The sequence below is a fragment of the Megascapheus bottae genome, chromosome 4 (genome assembly GCF_031878675.1).
Source record: "Megascapheus bottae isolate mThoBot1 chromosome 4, mThoBot2.hap1, whole genome shotgun sequence".
NCBI lineage: Eukaryota > Metazoa > Chordata > Mammalia > Rodentia > Geomyidae > Megascapheus > Megascapheus bottae.
The window spans coordinates 64,799,893-64,807,750 of NC_143512.1; the positions used below are offsets into that span (position 1 = coordinate 64,799,893).

The window sequence follows — 7,858 nt, forward strand, 5'->3', positions numbered from 1 at the left end:
CTCACTGGGTTAAAATATTACTGACTGGTTATGCTTATTGATCAGCAAAAACTCGAAATGGCTTTGAACTTTTAAATTGTGAAATGTAGCTTATTAAAGAAAAAAAAAGCCTTTACACAAACAATTAAAAATTCCCAAACCAATGCTTTAATACATGTGATTATTCTTCCATTTTTTTACAAAAGCTAATTGACAGCCACAAACTTGATGATCTGCAGTTTGGGAAAGACTGACTTTGGAGATTCTTCCATGGTATGTTTCCGGCGAAATCCAGACCCGAGTTAACTTCCAAGGTTAGAGTAGACAAAGGTAGATGAAGGTAACTTCCAAGTTTAGAGTAGATGAAGGAGTCATTGCTTTGGATATAGACAGTAATTCAAAATCCACCTTGACCTTGAGGAAGTTACTTATTCCTTGAACCTCAGATTTCTCACAGAGAAGTGAGTAGAATCATTAATGCCTAACCACAGGACCCTGTGAAGTTCCTGGAGTCTAACAGGCTTTCAGTGAGTGTTCTCCCCTTCTGTACTTGAGTGTCTTTGAATTATATGCATGGAGAGAACATTAGTGTTCAGTTAAATGAAGACTTCCTAGACTAAATACGAAACCACAGCTTGGAAACTCTAACCATAATGGTATCTTGTCTAGTTCACTGCATCATGAGACTGACAGCCTCTCAGATATTTGAGGAGAGGGGAAGACAGAGCCAGTGTTGCTTCACTGTCTGGCTGTCTCCTTGAATGCATCAGTGAACACTGTCACTTGTTTTCCTTTATAGGACCTGTGCTTGGGTGGCAAACACTAACTGGCCAGAACGTCATTATGCAGAATCACTGCATAATCATGACTGGGCAAGGGACTAGATGCCCCATCTGGAAAATTTTGCCCAAGGAGGCTTGGCAGCAGAGGGATGAGCTGTGAGGACCACTCTTTATATTTCAAGGTAGGAAATACCAAGGACTAGGGGGCCAGGGTGCATTTTGCAATACAGTCATATAAGCTTGTGTGTTACAGTCATATAAGCTTGTGTGTGTGTGTGTGTGTGTGTGTGTGTGTGTGTATTTTCTGATCTGTACAGCCTCATCATTTCTAAGAAAGAGAATAGTTTCCTTGCTCCTCTGAATCTCTAGCATAATAATCCAGATCACTTGTTGACATTGTTTTCTCTTGAAATATGTATGCACAATCTTCTTCACTAGAAGAAGCTGTCACATGATTGATTGATTTATTATTTATTTTTTTGTCAGTCGTGGGGTTTGAACTCAGAGACTGGGCACTGCCCCAGAGTTTCTTTTGCTCAAGGCAAGTACTCTACCACTTGAGCCACAGCACCACTTCTGGCTTTTTCTGTTTATGTGGTACTGAACTCAAGGCTTCAGGCATAGTAGGCAAGCACTCTACCACTAAGCCCCATTCCCAGTCACATTCACATGATTTTGATGCCTATCATTTTGTGATTCTCTATGTATACCTGGCCATCTGCCCTCACAGTGCTGTGGCAAAGTAGATATAATTATACCCATTTGACAGCTCAGGAGTCTGAGGCCTTGTGAGAGTATAATACTGCATAGTTTCGGAGCAGCTAAGCTAGGACTGGAACCTTGGAGGTCAGCCTCAGCTCCTTTCTTGGTCCCATGACTGCTACTGACTCAGGTTTGCAGCACCCCAAAAAATACATGTTGATGTTTAGTTGGCTGATAGACCGAGAGCCCTGTGGTCTAATATCTTACAAATAGGAGCTTTAATAGCCTTAATTGCAAGTGAGTGTTCTAGGGTCCTGGCCCTGGCTTGTGGGAGCTTTGAGGCATGGATTGGAGAAATGATACTTTAGAGGGAGTGGTAATGAAGACCCAACAAGGTCTCTAAGGGCTAGGCAGCTGGGTGGAGGGGCCGTGAGAGCTTCATGAAGTAAGGGAGAATAAGGGATTAAAATGACGGAGATGTCATGAACAGAGCCCCAGTGCTGTTAACATAAACCCGTAGATTCCTGTTGAGGTGGGAGGTGGCTGGTAAGGTTGGCGCTCCTGGCTTCAGTAAGCGGCCTCTGTAGAAAGACTTGATTCCAACTGAACAGATGATTTCAGTGGACTGGTGATAAGGTAGAGCCAGGAAGCGCAGTGGAGATGATCTGCTGCCATCCTGTGGCAAGATCTCGTCCCTGTTCAGCTACAGCCATGGAAACAAATGGTGGGAAAACAAGTTCATAGTGACACTGATAACAGTGATAACAGTAAGAGCCATTATAACCAACCAGTAGTGCCATGAGATATATAAGCCACATGGCTGGACAGTGAATTGATTTCCATTTGAAACTCATCCCTGGGAATAGCTATCGGTTACTGCACATGTAAAAAACCCTTTTGCTTTTAATGCTTCTTGCCCTAGAGGAGGAGACATTAGGCTTGAAGAAGTGAAATGATTGTCTCAGAATACACGGTACATAAGAGAAGAGGTCTGCTTTGGACCAGGAGCCTCTGCTGGGAAGGCCAGGACGCAGGTCCAGCTCCTGAGACACAACCTGTAGCCTTGGAACTCACCAATGAGGCAGTCTGTGTGGAGTCTTGAGTCTTAGACAGGTGAACAAAGAAGTCTTTTCTGTTCTGCTTAGATGGGCTCCTTGACTTCTTCCTGCCCAGGGAATGATAAATTGGCATCCTGGTTTCTGCTTTCCCTTAGGGCAGGAAAAGAGTGATAAATAGTGACCTCTGTCTTATGTCTCCTCTTAAACCCCTCCTTTTAAAGGAGGACATCTATTAAGTTTCCACTCCTCTTCAATAGAGCTCTTTTTGTGAGGAAATGAGCAAACTGGATGCAGGACTGACACTGTGAGGGCTAGAAGACAGGCTACTCCTTCCACGTCTGCCCTCCAGGATGCCTTGTCTCCGTCTCCAGCACTGGCCCTTTGCTTTTCAAGAGGTCCAGGATGACCTGGCAGCATGACATGGGACAAATCACAATCACAAGGCTAAAGCAATTTGGTTCTTGTTAATGAACAAACCTAAAAGGGAGAAATAGAAAGTTGGAAACCAATTTGAAAAAAATCTCATTTTTATGAAAAGGGACCTTCATGAAGAGTTCTCTGCTAACAGGATTCATTTTTCTATAGTAATAAAGCACTGGAGTGTGTGTGTGAGAGAGAGAGAGAGAGAGAGAGAGAGAGAGAGAGAGAGAGAGAGAGAGAGAGAGAGAGAGAGAGAGAGAGAGCGAGCTAGAGAGAGCGAGAGAGAGCGAGAGAGAGCGAGAGAGAGCGAGAGAGAGCGAGCACCCTGGGAAGGGGAGTGTGGGAGGTGGATTGAGATGATTTCTCGTTTACTTGTCAGAATATACTTTCTGCCAAGCCAGCCAAAGCCACTCATTTGCCTAAAGAAATTAGGATAATTATAGCAGAGAGAAAGGGGTAGCATTTCGGTTCTGGTTCTCACAGGATCTGATTTCACTGAGAGCAGAAGTTTTGGAGGGGACCATTTTGTATCCTTTCCTCATTTCCTGGTGTGTTCCATCATAGGTTTTCATGCAGCGAAAGAACTTCCAGTCAAGGAGGGGAAGAAAGATGCATTGGGGGGGGGGCAGCTATGGCCCAAGGGAGCCAAGGAAAGTCCTGTAGACGCAGGGTTCTGACCCCACCCCTGTTGTGCTGGTCACTGAGTCAACCTAGCATGTGCCTTCTATACCTAAGCTGATTTGAGTGGTAGGAATTGAGAGAGAAGAGTCTGAGGGGGGGATTCTGACTTGGGAGGGAACAGATTCAAGATGGGGTGAAGGATGTGAAAAAGAGAGGAGGGCGCAGCAAGGCTTGAAGGACTGATTCCCTACCTTGTTTTTCCAGCTGCATGCGGATGTCAGGCAATCCACCAAAGATGTGCCCTGCCTGGCGAAGGCAGGGCAATCCACATAAACCCAGTGGAAAAGCCCCCCCCCCCCCCCCCCCCCCCCCCCCCCCCCCCCCCCCCCCCCCCCCCCCGCCCTAGACCTCATGCTTCTTCATTCACCGCTGCCTCCTTGTTCACCCCACTCCTGTCCCACCTCTTTGCACATCTCCTCACCCGTGGGAAGGCTGTGCCCTTTGCTGCTATATCTCAATAAACAGTTCTTCCTGTGGGAGATTGAATCTAGCCTGCTTCCTTCCTTTCTCCTCCATTTTCCTAACAAGGCTAGTGGAATTGCATGCAGCTCAGGTTCCGAGTATTTAAATAGAACACAGCTGAATTACCCAGAAGAGATGACTTCAGTGGGCAAAGATGTTGGGATAAGTAACAGTTATACAAAATAATACATTAACAGATAAGTTACATCTGATCGTTTTAGTTTATCTTGGGCTCCTAAAAAACAAAGTGCTCGGCACTGGGTAGTTGATAAAGAAACACGGGTTTTCTCAGGTTGGGAGTCCTCAGCGCAAGCTGAAGACGCAGACAGGTCCAGTTGTTGGCAGAGGGCTGCAGTCTCCGGAGGAGATTCCGAGTGATGAAATGGTGGGGTGGGGTAGGGGTGAAGACTTGGTCAGCAGACCAGTTTCTGAGTGGGTAGTGGGTAGTGGCTGATTGCCACCCGGGGACCACCCTTCACCAGATGTCAACGTCCGGCTCTATCACCCTCCTTGAGCCCATCATTAACACGTTTCTAGAAAATGCTGTGTTTCCACATGGTTCTGGGCGGCTCGTGGGCCATTCGGCCTCTGCCACAGGGGGGCAGTGCCTTCCCAGGCAAGGAGCCCTGGGGCCCGGTGTGTGGACAGCTGGCTGTGGGTTCCCACAGCAGGGCTGCGAGGGGCCAGCGGCGCGGGGGTCACTGGCACACAGAGGGGGCAGCTGGGCTCGGTGAGAGACTGCAAGAGGAAGCTGGGTGGTCTCCTCAGAGCGTCCAATTATGTCCTTCACAGAACCACCAGCAGAGCCGGGCTCCTGAGAGAGCCAGGCTGGACAAAAGCCGTGGAGAGGACTGGCAGGGACACAGGGGCTTGGGCCCCTTGGTGAAGTGGCCTGGCAAACTCTCTGGGTGGAGGTTTCCAGGGGTGATGGGGCCTCCCCCCAAACTCTCTTCCAGAGCCACTGTCCCGGCCTCCAGCGTGAAACCCCAGGCCTCTTCTTTCATGAGCCAGTTTTGCACTAAACGTACCAAGATTCTTCCTAGATGCTTGGAATGATGCTGAGAAATATATATATATATTTATAAATAAATATATATATATATGTATGTGTGCAGACACACATCTCTGGGAAGTATATATTTACATATAATATATAGTTATACATATATACTTCTCAGAGATGAGTATGTCTATGCATGTATATATGTATATGTACTTTAAAACTTACACACATATATATATACACTTCTGAGAGATATGTATACATATATATTCATTTCTCAGTGTCATGCCTGGCATTCAGGAAGATTCATATACATATATATGTGTGTGTGTGTGTGTGTGTGTGTGTGTGTACATGTGCACGTATAGGACATATATTTTTTTTCCTTTTCATTGTACCTCCTAAAACAGTGGTGCTCACTGCCTTTTTGGATGAGGAAATTCAACCTGTGATTCCCAAGCCTAGCTAACCATGTGGCTTTTAATTACGTACTCTTTTAGTGACATCCACGGTAATGCATGGTAGCCTGATGTGAAAGCTAGTTTGGAGGTAGTGGGTTTGTTCCGAGTTCTACCTGAATATTGAGGCCTGAGAAGGCCGCTGTCAGGATCCTTGGCAAGCTGCTTGAGAATCCAGGTGTATCTGTTGGTTCAGCCCATCACTGGATGGATGCAGGTTTGTATTTAAGTACAATGCAAAATCCAAGGAAGCATGGAAAGTTTTCTCCTCCCCCCCCCATCTCTCTCTCATCACTTTTGGGGTTTGAACTTAGGGCCTGAGCACTGTCTTTGAGCTCCTTCACTCAGGGCTAGCATTCTACCATGCTAAGCCATAGCTCAATTTCCTGTTTTCTGGTGGTTAATTAGAGATAAGCGTGTCACAGACTTTACTGCCTGGGTTGACTTCCAGCCTCCATTCTCAGATCTCAGCCTCCTAAGCAGCTAGGATTACAGGGAGAGCCACTGGCAGCCCTCTCCTTCATTTTGTCTAGTAATACTGCCTTTCTAACATATGTGCTGTCTTTCCCAAGTTTGGTTTAAAGGACAGACGCTCTTTGTTGGTACTGTAGTGCCAATTTTGTTGCTGGCAGAATCTTTTCAGGCTGAGTTCTCCCCAGGACAGGTCAGTTCATTGCATTGCAGTGAGCTGAATCATGAATAGTGTTTATTTTCTGCTCTGACAACTTTGTCTCTAAGCTCCTGGCTGTTTACTTTCAGGATTTTTTTTTTTTTTAATGATCCCTTGAGCTTAGAGCAAGTGGGGGAGGGGAAACCCAAGTCATAGTAAATTCATGGTTGCCTTTGAAGTGATTGTGTACAAGTCATTCCAGTGGAAAAGATTATGATTTTATTTTGTTTTCTTGAAGAAGAGGCTTCTGTCCATATTGCTGGGAGTTGCTGGAAAGACAGAATAATGCCTCATTCCTAACTTTATTGCCACTGGGAAGCTATCATCCTTAAATAGAACAATATGAAAAAAAAAATACCGACCATTTTCTAAAACGTGTCCTAAATGAAATAAATGTGTCTGGCATTGGAAAATAATATGTGAATGCCAAAATTTTCAGAACTGTAATGTATTACAGAAAAAAATTTTTTGTTGCTTTAGTAGGAGACAGAAAGGAGGAAATAGGAAATGAGAGAAAAGAAAAACAGATGTGAACCTTAAAATATTTCAAGGGGCTGGGAGTTTGGCTTAGTGGTAGAGTGGTTGCCTAGCATGGGTTCGATTCCGCAGTACCACATACATAGAAAAAAAACAAAACTAGAGTGGTGCTGTGGCTCAAGTGGTAGAGCTCTTACCTTGAGAAAGCCCAAGGACTGTGCTTAGGCCCTGAATTCAAGCCCCAGGACTGGCAAAAAAATATTTCAAGCATGGACAACTAAAATATTGTTTAATGTATTTAAGACAGTTCCATGAAATCTTGAAGGCAATTAAACTTTGAAACTGTGGCTAAAAGATTAACAAGCACAAATGGGTGATAATGTTCCCAGAATAAATAAACAGCAGAAAATGTCAGCCCTAGACTTTCTAAAATGTGCTTTTCCTTGCAGATGAAAATTCAAAATTGGAAAAATTTTAATGTAGTGAAGCCTGCCCCAGATTCACAAATAAAAGGACAAGATGTTTAATGACACATTTTGCATACTGAACACATTCTTTGTTACTTAAAGGTTTACAAATGGCATTCGTATAGCTTACGTGAAAATCATATCTGAGTACCCTATATTCTATTTGATAACTCTACTTTGAGGGGTAGATTTGAGCAAGGTACAAATATTTCAAAATTGAAGACGGAGATAGTGGTTTTGAGGGCTAAGTGGGGGGGGTGACTGCTGGAAAATGATTCCATGGCACCTTCCTGTGGCTGGGAAACGCACAAAGAATAGGAAGGTGAGATCCATTTGAAGGATGCTGAGAAGAAAGGAGAGAAAGGAGAATGCCTAAGCTAAACGGGGTTCCTTTGGAGAGACTATTGCTAAAGCTGTGTGGATGGAGGGAGATGTGCAGTGAGAAATTTGAGTTATTTTAAATTGCTTGATGGCTTTCAATGATGAATTTCTCTCTGCCTTATGTACCTTGGAATTCTGTGTTATTCAGCAGACCTCTCCAGAAGCATCCCTGGGAACCCCCGCAGACATATGACCGGCATGAGCTCCGGGCTCCCCCTGGTGGATATTGTGAGTATCGCTTCTCCAGGTTCCCTTTCTCATCCTAGAGATTTCTCAACTTCACCATGGGCCCTAGGACATTCATTACCCATTCTGGTC

The 7,858-nt window shown here is 44.9% G+C and overlaps 1 long non-coding RNA gene across 1 annotated transcript; it reads left to right on the plus strand.

Annotated features, from left to right (window-relative positions):
• Nucleotides 1–466: 466 nt before the first annotated feature.
• On the plus strand, nucleotides 467–3,897 carry LOC150064575 (uncharacterized). The gene is made up of 4 exons (XR_016535166.1): nucleotides 467–506; nucleotides 779–943; nucleotides 2,386–2,576; nucleotides 3,827–3,897. It is a non-coding gene; the product is annotated as an uncharacterized LOC150064575 (long non-coding RNA).
• Nucleotides 3,898–7,858: the final 3,961 nt, after the last annotated feature.